The sequence below is a fragment of the Globicephala melas genome, chromosome X (assembly GCF_963455315.2).
Source record: "Globicephala melas chromosome X, mGloMel1.2, whole genome shotgun sequence".
Classification (NCBI taxonomy): domain Eukaryota; kingdom Metazoa; phylum Chordata; class Mammalia; order Artiodactyla; family Delphinidae; genus Globicephala; species Globicephala melas.
In genome coordinates, this window is record NC_083335.1 from 32,266,658 (window position 1) to 32,283,126 (window position 16,469).

Consider the following 16,469-nt stretch of genomic DNA (forward strand, 5'->3'; position numbering starts at 1 on the left):
TCTGGGAAGTTTCAGAGCTTCTCCATAAGATCTATCCAGCAGGGTAGGTGGATCCTTACAAGGTGACTCTGCACTCCAGGAACGAGTGCTCTAAGAGATCAAGGTGGAGGCTGCAAGGGTTTTTATAGCTTAGCCTTGGCAGTCAGGCAGAATCACGTCCAACACAATTTATTGGTTACACATGGGTCACTGTGGGTGGAAACACACAAGTATGTATCAATAAATACTCGGGAGGCATGATTTATTGGAGGCCAGCACAGAGTCTGGTTACCACACCAGGCTAAGAGGTTTGGGAAATTAAGAGGATGCAATTTTCAGCTAGAATGGATATCATGCACAAAGACAAAGAGGCATATAAGACTAAATCCTGAGAAACAGCAGGCTGCCACCATTACCAGCTCAGCAGTGCATGAGCAGAGGGGACACCCAGGCCACACCCCATTGCTTTGTCTTCCTGCCACCGGCTCCCACATCCTAGGTCCCACGTAGATGACCTTAAAGGCAGAAACGCATGCTCCTTTCAACAGCCTGTCAAAACGTGGTGGACTCCTATGAAGTTCTAGGCGTGCAGAGACATCACTCAGCCTTTTAAGGATATAAAAAAGGCATATCGGAAACTAGCACTAAAGTGGCATCCAGATAAAAATCCTGAGAATAAAGAATAAGCAGAGAGAAAATTCAAACAAGTAGCTGAGGCTTATGAGGTGTTATCAGATGCTTAAAAACGGGATATCTATGAAAAATATGGCAAGGAAGGGTTAAATGGTGAAGGTGCAGGTGGAAGTCATTTTAACAGTCCCTTTCAGTTTGGATCCACGTTCCATAACCCAGATGACGTCTTCAGGGAATTTTTTGGTGGAAGGGGTCCGTTTTCATTGGACTTCTTCAAAGACCCATTTGAGGCCTTTTTTGGGGATCTAGGAAGCAGAAGTTGAGGCACAGAGTCTTTTCTCTGCCTTCAGTGGCTTTCCATATTTTGGAGGGGCGGGTGTTCTTTTGATACCGGATTTACTTCGTTTGCCTCCCTAAATCACGAGGGCCTCACTTCAGTCTCTTCCACATCACTTGGCGGTAGTGGAATGGGCAACTTCAAATCTATATCAACTTCTAAAATTGTTAATGGCAGAAAAATCACTACAAAGAGAATTGTCGAGAACGGTCAAGAAAGAGTAGACATTGAAGATGACCAATTAAAGTCCTTAAGGCTAAATGGTAAGGAACAGCTGCTATGCTTGGATAACAAGCAATTCAATGCATGCACTTAACAGAAATGTTAACTATAACAAGCTCCATCTGAAGAGTGATAGGAACTTTTTTTAAGATGCCAAATGAACTATCTTTCAGTATAACTGTACCTAAAGTATTTGTAAACAGCTCATCCAAACCACTATTGGTCATAAACTTTGAGTTTATTGTTCGGACCACATAATAGGACCATTTTTTGGTCTTTATAATTGTTGTAAATCTCTGCATGCACTTTGTTTTCTATTAAATGTAACCCAGGGTGCCTGTGGCTCTTTCCTACACTAACACTAGCATAGACCTGCCTTTCTATTGTGTTTGAAATGTGAGCTAAGTAGTGTCAGCCTGCTGTGAAGTTAACATTGCCAGGATGAATCTTCCACAAAAATAATCTCAATTTTTCAGTATTTAGTAGTGGAAGATATTAATGCATTAATAGTAATGCATTTCTGGTTTAATTGATATAAATTGAGGATATTTTCTAGTGTGCATGAATGCTGGCAACTTAGTAAGTTTTGACAATTGTTTATTTTATTGAAGTATAATTGACTTACAATATTATATGTTTCATAGTAAAATATAGTGATTTGATATTTTATAAATTATATTCCATATAAATTTATTATAAAATATTGCCTATATACCTTGTACTATACATTACATCCTTGTATCTTGTGTATTTTATACCTACTAGTTTGTACCTCTTAATCCCCTTCAACTTTTTTGCCCCTCCCCCTACCCTTTGCCCCACTGATAGCCACTAATTTGTTCTCTGTATCTGTAAGACTGCTTCTGTCTTATATTCATTTGTTTTGTTGTATTTTTTAAAGTCCACATATAAGTGAAAACATACAGTATTTGTCTTCCTCTGACTTACTTCACTAAGCATAATACCCTCCAGGTCCATGCATGTTGCAAAGGGCAAATTTTCATTTTTAATGGGTGAGTAATATTCCATTATGTATATACAACATCTATATATAGATATAGATGATATATACATATATCACATCTTCTTTATCCATTCATCTGTTGATGCACATTTAGGTTGCTTCCACATCTTGGCTATTATAAATAACTCAGCTATGAATATTAGGGTGCATATATCTTTTCAAATGAGGGTTTTCATTTTCTTTGGCTATATACCCAGGAGTGTAATTGCTGGGTCATATGGTAGTTATATTTTTAGTTTTATGAGGAACCTCTATACTGTTTTCCGTAGTGGCTATAGCAATTTACATTCCCACCAACTGTGTCCTAGCGTTTTCTTTTCCCCACATACTCACCACCACTTGTTATTTCTCATCTTTTTGATGATGGCCCTTCTCACAGGTATGAGGTGATAGCTCATTGTGGTTTTTATTTGCATTTCCCTAATGATTAGTGATGCTGAGCATTTTTTCTCATGCTTATTGGCCATCAGTATGTCTTCTTTGGAAAAATGGCTATACAGGTCCTCTGCCCATTTTTTAAATAGCTTTTTTTTTTTATTAAATATTGAACTGTGGGGCTTCCTTGGTGGCGCAGTGCTTGAGAGTCCGCCTGCCGATGCAGGGGACACAGGTTCGTGCCCCGGTCCGGGAAGATCCCACATGCTGCAGAGCGGCTGGGCCCGTGAGCCATGGCCGCTGAGCCTGCACATCTGGAGACTGTACTCCACAACGGGAGAGGCCACAACAGTGAGAGGCCCGTGTACTGCCAAAAAAAAAATAATAATAATAAATAAATAAATAAATATTGAACTGTGTGAGTTATTTATGTATTTTGGATGTTAACCCCTTATCAGACATATCATTTACAAATATCTTCTCCCATTAGGTGGGTTGCCCTTTTGTTTTGTTGATGGTTTCCTTCAATGTGCAAAAGCTTTTAACTTTGATTAGGTTCCACTTGTTTATTTTTGCTCTTGCTTCCCTTGCCTAAGGAGACAGATCCAAAAGATATTGCTGAGACCTATGTAAAAGATTTTACTACCTATGTTTTCTTTTAGGAGTTTTATGGTTTCTAATCCATTTAGGTCTTTAATCCATTTTTAGTTTATTTTTGTATATGGTGTGATAAAAATGTTTTAATTTCATTCTTTTACATGTAGCTGTCCAGTTTTCCCAACACCATTTATTAAAGAGACTGTATTTTCCCATTGTATTTTGGTGCCTCCTCTGTTGTAGAGTAGTTGGCCATAGGTACATGGGTTTATTTCTGTGATCTCTATTTTGTTTCATTGATTTCTGTATTTATTTTTGAGTCAGTACCATACTGTTTTGATTACTGTAGCTTTGTAGTATAGTCTGAAGTCAGGGAGTGTGGTGCCTCTAACTTTATTCTTGGTTATCAAGAGTGCTTTGGCTATTTGGGGTCTTGTGGTTTTATGCAGACAATTGTTTAAATATGTAATGCTAATCTTAGGTTTTAAAAAGGTAAGTTGGTAAACTGGGTCTTTGTCATTTGCTTAAAAAAATAAAATAAATGTGAATGTGTTTGATGCATTAAAAAAAAATCCTGAGAAACACCAGATCAGGAAGCAGCATAGTGTTGTGGTTAAAGGTGCAGACTCTGGAGTCAGAACCAGTTATTCCCCAGAGTAGATTTTGTATCATAGAACTGAGCTATCCTAGAAGGTTATGAATTAAATTAAATTTATTAGTTAAATTAAGAGTTCAGTTCTTCAGTCTCATGGAAGTCACATTTCAAGTGCTCAATAGCCACATGTGGTTAATGGCTACTGTATTGCACAATGTATATATAGAACATGTCCATCATCACAGAAAGTTCTATTGGACAGCAATGTGCTAGAAGCTCTTTTAATTGAACATTATTTAACTAATTTGCCATGTTAACTCTGTAAAACATATCAACTGATGCCCAAGATATATTGAAACTTACGGGTAACCACATATTTCTTCACTCTCCAGTTTAACTGTTTGCTTATAAAAAGTCAGTTGTGTTTGTTCCCAGAATTGTGTATTCCAGTCTACTTATATTGTAATTATATAACTTAGTTATATTTGTCAATAGATAAAATGTGGATGGGAAAACTCTTACTTCTATGTAAATTGAATTGAATGCCTTATTAAGAGATTATAAGATATTAGAAGTAGAAACATTTAGAATTCTACTTCAAGATTTTCACTTCAAGATCTCCACTTTAAAGAACGTGAAACTGAAATGTCTTAGACAATACAATTATGGATGTGATTTATTAAAGAAAGATGAAGCTGAGCTCCAATAAATAGAACCATTTATCAAATAATAAGCACACAAGATATCCTAAGTTAATATAAATATATTTAGAGAGACAGTCAGACATCGTATGCTTCCTAATGGAAGAAGACAACACCACATATAAAGTAAGTCTGGAAAAAATAAAAATCAAACCTGTAGATCCAATCAAGTCTCTAGATCCAATTGACAATTTATAGGAAACACAGAGGACAAAGGAACTTGTTAATCTACACATGAGAATGCAATCCTCAAAGTCCATACTCTAGGAAACTGTACAAGACAAACAACCTGGTTTCTTCAACATATTGCCAAGAAAAAGAAGAGAGATAGTGGGGTATGTGGTAGATTAAAAGAGACTTAAAAGATCAACCAATCACAAGATGCAGACCTTATTTGGATCCTAATTCATATATAGTATATAAAATAAATACTATTTATGAGACAACTGGAAATGTGTACACTGACAGGATATTTGACATTATTAAAGGAATTATTGTTAATATTATAGGTGAAATAATTGTATTGTCATTATGTTAAAAAATGGTCCTGTTCTTTTAGAGATACATACCAAAATATTTACACATGATATATAACATGATGAATGGGACTTGCTTAAATATGGGAGGGGGTAGTGGATGGAGGTATGGATAACACAGGATGAATTGATTATTATTGAGGCTGGGTATACTGAGTACATAGGTATTCATTATACTATTCTATCTACTTTGTATACATTCTAAATTCTTCATAACACAAAGTTTAAAAAAGATAAAATAACATTATCTAACATTTTTCTCACCAAATATTTCTTTTGAGACCAAGTTCAATAGCATAAAATGAGGAAAATAAAAACAAAGTAAAATAATAAAGATTAAGAAAGTGCTAATTATTTTCCATAATGTCCTCCCTTAGTATCAAACTAAATTTTTTTTAAACGTATTTTTTGTGTCCCTGCTTTAAACACAGGCTGATGGCACTACAGTCTGCCTACTGAATATTCAGCACTAATTCTGGAATCAACACTGATTCTAATCCCATGTTTGCCACTAACCAATTGCATTACCCTTAGACAAAGTTCTTATTGTCAATAAACCTCAGTATCTTCATCTATGAAGTGAGATTAATAATAAAAGTACATATACATCATAAGGTCATTGTGAAGATTCAAGAATATAATCCAATGTAACATGTTTAGCTTGTTTGCAGCAGAGCCCATATTGGGAGCTAATAGGAGAATACAGCATGGAAATTGCAAATGAGAACAATATGGAGAGTGGTTTTGAAGGTCATACCAATGAATTTGGATTTGCTGTATTATGTGAATTGTAAACGTTCTAAGAACTTGAGCAAGAAAAAATGATGTCTGAGAAAATTGACTTAACTACTCTCTATAGGATGGGTCTGGTGGGACAAAAATAGAAGATAGAGAAATCGCTTAGTTGTTGCAATTTTTGTACAAAGTCCTACACTTATCTGGTGGTTATAGAAACAGAAAATAGTGGACGTCCAGATATTATTGTGAATAGGTACTAAAGTTACAGATTGCAAGGTGTCCATTTGAGTCCTGAATAGACTACTGATTATTGGGGAGCACCATCTTCAAACTATTCACTTCAAATGGCTAGAGACACAGAGGAAAAAAGATGGAAAGAAAGGTGGAAGAAATAAAGCAGACATCAGTCTCAGGTTTTTCATTCTGTTTCTTATTTACTCACTTTATTCAATGGTAATGCTAAAGATGTCAGAGGCTTAATGTAGAACTGGATAAATGTGTAAAGTATCATTGAGATTTAATATGACCTGATTGCTTGAGACAGAGGTAAGTTTCAGGAAAATGTCCAATACAGTTTCCTGCTGATGCCTGAACAAATTTTTCTCTTGCCACTCTCAGCTTGCTTATAACTCCAAGCTGTGAACCAAAAAAGTAAGACAGCAAATTGCTCGCAAAGGGAACTACAAGAAAGTCTAAAAGTCACAGCTTTCACTGTTACTCAAAAAACTAGACTTTGTTTTTCAGAGAAGTAGCATTCTTTACAAATTCATAATTTCTTAAGCAAACTTTCTCGGACCAGAGCAGTAAGAAATGTAGTTAAGGCTCTCATTCCTTCCTAACTGCAATCATCCCCAATGTTATTTTTCACTGTAAAACTAAGCAACTTTAGCTTTTCTTAGTCCATAGAGCCAGTCTTGTAATGTTCAATTGGGTAGCTTAGAGGTTTCCCTCGGGCTACTTCATCACTGCTTCCCCCCACCAGCTAATTAAAATGAAGCTCAAAAATAAATAAATAAATAAATAAATGAAGCTCAAAAAAGACAAGCTTTCCCCATCTGACTCCCAAGAGAAGTGAGCCAGAGATTGGGTGTTCAGTCTCTGCCAACCTTCCTGACTTTAGGTGATTGGAACAGATCACTTACGTTTGTACCACCAGTATACTTATTTTCAATGGAATGTGTATTAATCTTGAAAGCATCATGGGGCTTGATTTTTCAAACTGATTTCTTCGAGTAAAATGAATTCTGGAAGCATTAAGCACTCTTACATGACACAGAAAAATGTTGAACTACACAACAAAAGAAAAAGAACGTTTGATTTTGCTGAAAGGACTATAACCTTTAAAATGAGGAATTTAGAGCTTACAAAACGTCTCCTCTCAAATGCACTTCTTTTTGTATTTGATCACTTTCTCAGCTGTGTAAATTTACAGCATATTGAAGGGTAAACCAGACCACCAAGACAATGAATCCATTCACAATTCACGGGCTGTCCACATCCATGAAAAAAAAAAACCCTTTTGCCAATAGTAAATAGAAACAGTCTCTGCATCACTCTGAATTCCATAAGGAAGTATTTTCAGAGGTTGCTTTCTGTCCTCTTTTTTAAAACAATAACACCTTATTAATTTATTAATTTAGACCTCTAACACTTCATCACTTTAGTTTTGCAAATTCTGCCCCCAAGTAGTTTTTTTGTTTTGTTTTGTTTTGTTTTGAATGTATTAAATGCATAAGCCTGCTATGCAAACATACCAACACCAGATGGCAGTTGTATGCCACAGCCTCCAAGGTTTGAGCTATAAGGTGTAAACCGACTTCTTTGATTACGATAGACATTCTTTTGAATGTTGTTCGTATCTAAAGCATATTATAAACTTAAATTATAACTAAATCTTAAAACAACATTTTAGAGCAAATGTCAAACAACTGAAGTCCAGGATGCAATTTTATTCATCTCCCAACATATTTTACTCCAACAGCCAACCATATAGTAGTGTTTGATTAGAATGCTAATCCTTATATCTAGTATCACCTGCACCTTCCCGACTTTTTCACCTTCAATTCAGTCTTGTTTTGCACCTTCCCATTGACTTAGTCAGGCAAGACATAGCTACCCTGCCTGGCTATCCCAACTAATTAAAGAAACAGCAATTCCTGTGGTGTCTTCATCTCCCTGTAGCTTTCTGGATTTCCCATTTGTTCTCCCTTTCTTCCTCTTTACTTAAGAAACATAATTTACTCTCTACAATTCTTAGATGTTTTCTCTTCACGTTTTGTCCCTGATTTTTACAATTAGTTTTATTTTTCTTGTTGAGAAGAATTAGCTCGGCTTCATTGCTGGAGTTGACTGAAGCTTAGCAAAAATAGCAATTAAAAATAGGCAAACAACCCAATTCCAAAATAGGCAAAGGATTTGAACAGATATTTCTCTAAAGAAAATATAAAATGGCCAATAAGCACATGCAAAGATACTTAACATTGTTAGTCATTAGAGAAATACAAATTAAAACCACAATGAAAAAAAAAACCCACAATGAGGTACCACTTCACATTCATTAGGATGGCTATAACTTTTTAAAAATGGAAAGTAAGCCTTGTCAAGGGTGTTGAGAAATTGGAACTCTCATGCACTGCTGCTGGGAATGTAAAATAGTGTAACCACTGTAGAAGATAGTTCGGTGGTTTCTCAAAAAGTTAAACACAGTACCTATGATCCAGAAATTCTACACCTAGGTTTATACCCCCAAAACACTGAAAGCAGGGACTCAAACAGATACTTATACACACATTTTTATAGCAGCATTATTTACAATAGCCAAAAGGTGAATCTAACAAAGTTTCCATCAACAGATGAATGAATAAACAAAATAAAGTCTGTAGGAATATTACTGAGCCATAAAACATAATGAAATTCTGATACATACTACAACATGGATGAATCTTGAAGACATTATGCTAAGTGAAATAAGCCAGACATAAAAGGACAAATACTGTACGATTCCATCTATATCAGGTACCTAGACTAGTCAAATTCATAGAGACAGAGAGTAGAATGATGGTTGTCAGGGGCTGGGGGGAGGGAGAATAAGGAGTTAGTGTTTAATAAAGTTTTAGATTGGGAAGATGAACAAGTCTAGAAATGAATGGTGGTGGTGGTAGCAATGTGAATGTACACTGGTTACAATGGTAAGTTTTAATGGTAATGTTGTATAGATTTTACGACAGTAAAGATCATTCTGTCTAGCCCTAAACCCCAACATAAAAGAAACATAAAACCTTTCTTGTTAGTTACTGACTCCCCAGTAATTTTGCAAGACTGATATCTGCATATATGTGAAAAACCTTTCAGATACGATAACAATGTGAGAAATTGCTGTTTTTCCACCATGAACGAAACATCTGTAAACTCAGGAAATTTGGCATAATGTATATTTTCTATAAATAAAAACCAAAAAAAAACTTTTTAAAAAAATTGCCTATTGGCCACCTGCTGATAATGAACGCCTAAATAAAAACTGCCTCAATTTAAAGGACAGTATACCATCAAATGGGAAATTTGGAATAAAGGAAAAACAAGAAGAACTTTACCTGGCTGTATCACAAATCCGTTAATTCAGAGCTTGAGATTATTCAACCCAGGTTAGGCCAATGTTGACATTTAAGTGTCTAGTAAACCATTTCTTCTTATCAATGTAAATAAGAGAGAGAATTAATCAATGTAAGAGAACAACCAATTTATAAGGGTTTTTTTAGCACATTTATGGTCTACATGGAAAAGAGTGTTACTAATCATAAGTGATTGTCCCAAGTTGAATTTTCCATAAGTGCCAGTATTTAGGGTTGCTCATTTTGTAATGTAACTGTTTATCCTGTGTTTTCTTCTCATTTATCTGAAACTTTTGCTGTTCCTCTAGCGCAATGAAATATCTCTTACTTCTCTGATAATTATCTAACCATTGCAGAGGAACCGGTGTACCCTCTTCCTCAGTTGCAACTTCTCTAGCCCATCTCCCAGACAGAGGAAGGAATCTGAATTATCTCCACATCATGAATATTGTATTAATATTGCCTGCTACTTTTTGGGCAGTTAGTTTATGAGAGCACTGTGCTAGTGCTTTTTCTGTGTTATTTCTAATTTTAAAAACCCTGGGAGATAGACACTGGATCTCAATTTTAGAGTTTGGCAAACTGAGGCAATAACATTGATGTATCTTTGATCAAGGCCACACAGCTATTAAGTGGTACAGCCAGGTTTCTAACACAAGTCTTTTAGCACCAAAGCCTGTGTGTGACCTTTCTGATACTGTGCTACCTTCAAAACACTGATTTGTTACCATCAGACAAGGCATATGAGGGTTTGTACCAGTCCTGAGGGAACAAAGACGCATTCTTCAGAAAGAATATATAATTTGAGCTTTTCCCTTCAAGCGGCCTTGTGTTTTTCTTTTTTTTTTTTCCTCCCTGATTTAGTGCAGTGTGACTGTGAAAGCCTTATAGCTCAAAGGTCCCTCTGCATCCGCAATCTTTAGTTCCCAGGTTAATGTTAGCATCTCTCAGGGGACAGTTTTCTTCCTGAAAAATTAACCCCCTCATCAACCCAGTCTTTACACAACACCAAAACACGAGAGGGCCTCCATTTTCGCTCCAAAATATCTCTTTATATAAATCCCCAGAGCCCAGCCAAGGCAGCTTCGAGGGTAAAGCAAATAACTTCTGGGACCGCAGAGAAGAGAAATTTTTCCAGGAAGCTAGGGCGGCCCTACTGTCAATGAACAAGCAAAGGAATCAAGAACAGATAAGGAACTAGCAGATAAGGGAATTTCCAGCGTGCTCTAAAACAAAGTAACAAAGAAGAGATAAGATGTTTGCAGGAAAAATAACCTTTGGATGTCCAAAAGGCTAGACTTTGACAAAATTGTGGAGTTTATTTTCTCTTTCACTCCCTCTGCACTCACTTCTCTTCCTATCATTCTACTTCTCCACCCCATGTAGTCCCACAGCTCACAAATACTTGTTGAATAAATGCATGTCCAAGCCTCCTACCATGGGGCTGCTTCCTCTCTGCCACCCGCTTAACATATTTCATGTTCCATAGCATCCTCCCTACCCAAGTTAAAACTTGCTCTGTCTTTTAACTTATTCTCATTTAGGAGCTCTAATTAAACTCACTTGGTCAATTTATCTAGCAAAGATGTTGATGGCTAGTTGTAATTTAATGCATTACCCCTACCAGATTACACACTTGCATTTTGATAGGACTTTCAAAACCTTAGGGTTGTCTTTAACCCTAAGCTATCTCTCCTGCTTCTTCCACTTGTGAACCTATAAATTCTATCATGGGGGTTTTATAATCTCTCCAACAGTAGCAATGAGAAAGTTTTGACTGTACAAGATAAAGGACTAATGCGCATAAGAGATGTGGCATTTGTTTGTAAATATTAATGGAACATTGCTTATAAACCTAGTACTCCCTAACTTAAAGGAGCTTACAATTTAGCTGGGGAGACAAAATTAACACATATGAAAAGGCAAACAACATAACCAAAATATGATGGCCTTCCTGGGTTTGATTATCTAGAACACCTGCTAATTCCAGTGATCCAACACTAGCAGAGGTAGGAGGGATGAGAGAAAAAAACAAAAGCAGTATCCTCAGAGTATATGGCAACAACAGCTAAATGCTGGAGGGTAAATGAAGCAGTGACAGGGTCACAAATACATTGTGAAAACAAGGCCATAGCCCAGGCATATACACCCGTCAATCCCAATGTGTGCTAGATTGCTCCAGTGGTGAGGGTACAGGCTCTGGGGAATACATGGATAAAACACTGTTTGATAAATACCTCCTGGAAACTGCCTTTCATCATTTCCCTGTGAGCACACGGAGAATAGATTTTATGGCATTTTAATTAATTCTGTGTTTAATATCCAGATGGTACGTTCAACAATTGCACAATACAACTTCCTTAGGTTAAAGGTCTAAAATTAGGATTTAGCTACAGATTCAATGCAATCCCTATCAAATTACCAGTGGCATTTTTCACAGAACTAGAACAAAAAATCTTAAAATTTGTATGGAGACACAAAAGACCCCGAATAGCCAAAGCAGTCTTGAAGGAAAAAAACAGAGCTGGAGGAATCAGACTCCCTGACTTCAGACTATACTAGAAAACTACAGTAATCAAGACAGTATGGTACTGGTACAAAAACAGAAATATAGATCAATGGAACAGGATAGAAAGCCCAGAGATAAACCCATACACATGTGGTCAACTAATCTATGACAAAGGAGGCAAGGAAATACAATGGAGAAAAGACAGTCTCTTCAATAAGTGGTGCTGGGAAAACTGGACAGCTACATGTAAAGGAATGAAATTAGAACACTCCCTAACACTATACACAAAAATAAACTTAAAATGGATTAGAGACCTAAATATAAGATTTGACACTATAAAACTCTTAGAGGAAAACATAGGAAGAACACTCTTTGACATAAATCACAGCAAGATCTTTTTTGATCCACCTCCTAGAGTAATGGAAATAAAAACAAAAATAAACAGATGGGACCTAATGAAACTTAAAATCTTTTGCAAAGCAAAGGAAAGTACAAACAAGAAGAAAAGACAACCCTCATAATGGGAGAAAATATTTGCTAACGAATCAACGGACAAAGGATTAATCTCCAAAATATATAATCAGCTCACGCGGCTCCGTATTAAACAAACAACCCAATCCAAAAATGGGCAGAAGACCTAAATAAACATTTTTCCAAAGAAGACATACAGATGGCCAAGAAGCACATGAAAAGCTTCTGCACATCATTAATTATTAGAGAAAGGCAAATCAAAACTACAATGAGGTATCACCTCACACCATTTAGAATGGGCATCAACAGAAAATCTACAAACAATAAATGCTGGAGAGGGTGTGGAGAAAAGGGAAACCTCTTGCACTCTTGGTGGGAGTGTAAACTGATACAGCCACTATGGAGAACAGTATGGACGTTCCTTAAAAAACTAAAAATAGAATTACCATGTGACCCAGCCATTCCACTACTGGACATATATCCAGAGAAAACCATAATTCAAAAAGATACATGCACCCCGATGTTCCTTGCAGCACTATTTACAATAGCCAGGTCATGGAATCAACCCAAACGCCCATCAACAGACGAATGGATAAAGAAGATGTAGTACATATGTACAGTGGAATATTAGCCATAAAAGGAAGAAAATTGGGTCATTTGTAGAGACATGGATGGATCTAGAGACTGTCATACAGAGTGAAGTAAGTCAGAAAGAGAAAAACAAATATCGTATATTAACGCATATACATGGAACCTAGAAAAATGGTACAGATGAACCGGTTTCCAGGGCAGAATTAGAGACACAGATGTAGAGAAAAAAACGTATGGACACCAAGGGGGGAAAGTGGCGGGTGGTGGTGGTGGTGGTGGTGTGATGAATTGGGAGATTGGGATTGACATATATACACTAATATGTATAAAATAGTTAACTAATAAGAACCTGCTGTATAAAAAATAAATAAAATTTAAAAACCACAAAAAATAAAATAAGATTAGGATTTAGGAATTGAATTTTCAAAAAGTTATTTAAAATCAGTACCTAGAGCAGTGGTTCTCAATCAGGGCCAAAGGAGTTGGAGGTTGCTGGGGAAAGGGACACAAAAAGAATTATCTATTATGTTTTTCTGTATATCTCCAAGCTACGGGCATAGAAAGAACAGCTGCTTGCATCTTCCTAAATATGGAAATGGTAGTAAAATCCTTCTAATTATCTGTTTTCAAATAACTTGAATTTCTGTCAAATTTAGGTTAAATATGTATTTCCATAGTACTTTCCTCTTTCTGTGCCCCTTACAGCACCAATGCCATTCACATGAAGAAAAGACTCAACACATACTTTCCCACTGATTGGTTTGTTCTGAGAGAGATCCCAAGCTTTTAGGAAAATTTCTGGTATAAACTGAAAATTTCCTAACTCTGAGCTCTGTTTCAGAAAGCTGCCTCTGAAGTGACTTTGCCAGGCTTACTAAGAGGTTCATTGGATGTAAACCACAGTTCCCATTAGATGAAGATAAGATATTGATCGGAAGGGAGGGGGATATGGTTGGAGTAGGTTTCCCTGAGAGAGAAAAGAAGAGTGGGATAACAAACTCTTTCTACCCCCATGAACATACATAGGATGTGACTAGGAAAATTTATAAGATTATAAATGTGGTCTATACAGCTATATAACTTTTTGAGTACCCTTGATATATTCCAAAGTTAGTTGTAGAGAACTTTCTCATTAAGACCTTCCTCTGACCCTCCTGTTTAATTGCAACCTCACCTCATACCACCCACCCCCACACCCTATACCATTTCCCTGCTGTATTCTCTTCCTCAGCACTTATCAATACATACTTTGTAATACATATGTACTTATTTGTTTGGTTTATTATCTGTTTGTCCCACGAGGATGTAAGTTCCATGAGGACAAAAGTCATGTTTGTCAAATTAACCACTATTAAAAGATAATTTCCCCTAAAATAGTAAAATCTTGACTCTCATAAAAAGATAAAAATGAATACATGTTAAGGATTTTATTTAACTCACTAATGAGGAAACTGGTAAAGTTTTACAACCAGTTGAAAGTAGAATTCAAAGAATAGACACATTTATAGATCAGGAATATTGAAATGAATGTGCAAATAGAGGCAAACCGGTTTTCCCACAAGGGGAAGAATTATTCCTTTACCTGAGAGAATTAGATTTGTTCGTCTATAGACAAACATCATTGTCTATAGACAAGAAATATGTTGCATTGCTATCAGTTATCTCCAATCTACAGAGCTGTAAAATAGCTGCCACCCAAGCAGGATTAGATAACCCTGAAGGTGTGCTATGAACAATGCATAGTTTTCCACTGAAACACAGAATTCTCCCTACACCACAGCAGTGCCAAGCAGAGTGCCTGGCATATAAAACACTCTAGAGGGCTGTGCGAGGGCCAGTGTTACCAACATGAACCTAATTCTCCAAATCAGAAATGTGTTCATTATTCCTGATTGCCCTCTCTCCTGCTATCCTCCCTCCATATCCCATCAATCACTGCATTCTGTCATTTCTACTATCTGAAAATATTTATTTCGCTGCATGAAAGAAAATCTGTTCTAATATATAAATCTTTCATCATGTGTTTTCATGCTTAAAACTCATGCCCTCAGAATAAATTACTCTGAAGTAATTTAGAACCTAAGGCCCTTTACTACTGGGTACCTCTAACAAAGGAGAAAAGTTCAAAAAGGCCATAGACAAATCACCAATTTAGCATAGTTGCTGGCTCATAATGGATGCTCAGTAATCATCTGATAAATGAATTAATTCACAGAATTATTCAAAGTGATCCTATAACTTATCTTTACCCTAAACGATTTTTTTCTGATTATAATTTATTCTATAAATACACCTTCTTTTACCTCTTCCATTTGGAACTCAAACTTCATTTAAAAACTAAATAATAACTGGATTCTATGAAAAGTTTTATCCTGAATCTAAGGCACAAGAGTTTAAAATTATAGTTAACTTCTCCAGTCTAATAGTCTTACCTAATTATAGGCACCACTTCCATGCCCAAGGGAGTCTCTAGATGGTATTGTAAAAGCTCAGATTGTTGCAAGAAAAATTAAAAGCCAATATTATAGTTCTGTAGATGAAGAAACTATTTCTAAATTAACTGGAGCTGGCTGGAATGGATGGCCTCTCTGCCTTCACTATGTTTTGTGGTGTTTTATGCTCTTTGAAGGAAGGCTGACGTCTAAAGAAACCTTCCGAACGAAAGGCTAAGGTGCATCTTGGCTCTGTTCTCTGTGGATACGTTCTCTCCAAGAGCTTATGTTTTTTGTCAGTGGCAGCTTCTTATAGTTAGCATATATTAGGTTGGCCCAAAAGTTCGTTCGGGTGTTTCTGTACCATCTTACGGAAAAACCTGAATGAATTTTTGGCCAACCCAATATAAGAGCTCACCAGGAAAAGAAAATGTCAATTCAAAATGTATTTCTCCAAACAAAACAAAATAAAACAAACAAAAAAATGTATTTCTCAGATGTCCATTACTATGAATTATTATAATGAAATGCAATAATTTACACTTAGCAAAATAAAATGTTTAAGAAACTACAGAAAGCACTGTAGTAGGACCCTTTTTAAATGCTGAGAGTGAGAGTAAGGCTGACCTTAGAAAAACTGGGAGGTAAATCAAATTTGCTTTGGTATCCTTCCAGCCTTCCCTTAATTGCCTTATCCCCAAAGATACTTCTCCTACTTCCCCACTAGGTAACCAGGGTCCTTCCGGTAGTAGCCATAAAAGGTCTTCCCTCCTTGTGATATATAAAAGAGCATACAAATGCAAGGAATAAGCCTACTCATTGGAACAGCCTATGATCAACAGCTACATCTATATTATACTCGCTTTGAATGTCTTATCATTTGTCTTGTTCTTTTAAAATTCAAGTACAAGGGAAAAAACCTGTTATTTGAAGGTTCAGGTTAGTTAGATTCAGGTCAATCAAGGTTTTGCTCTAATAGAAAAACATAATGTGATGACTTTCAGCTGTGAAAAAAAATTGGGGTCTATTCAGTTCAGTGAGCCTGTAATATTGATTTAATGACCTGTTTGAATGGGTCACACTAATTGAACTAAACTGTATTGTTTACAAGAGCAGCTGGT

The 16,469-nt window shown here is 36.2% G+C and overlaps 1 pseudogene; it reads left to right on the top strand.

Annotated features, from left to right (window-relative positions):
- Positions 1-511: 511 nt before the first annotated feature.
- On the top strand, positions 512-1,265 carry LOC115841656 (dnaJ homolog subfamily B member 6-like; annotated as a pseudogene).
- Positions 1,266-16,469: the final 15,204 nt, after the last annotated feature.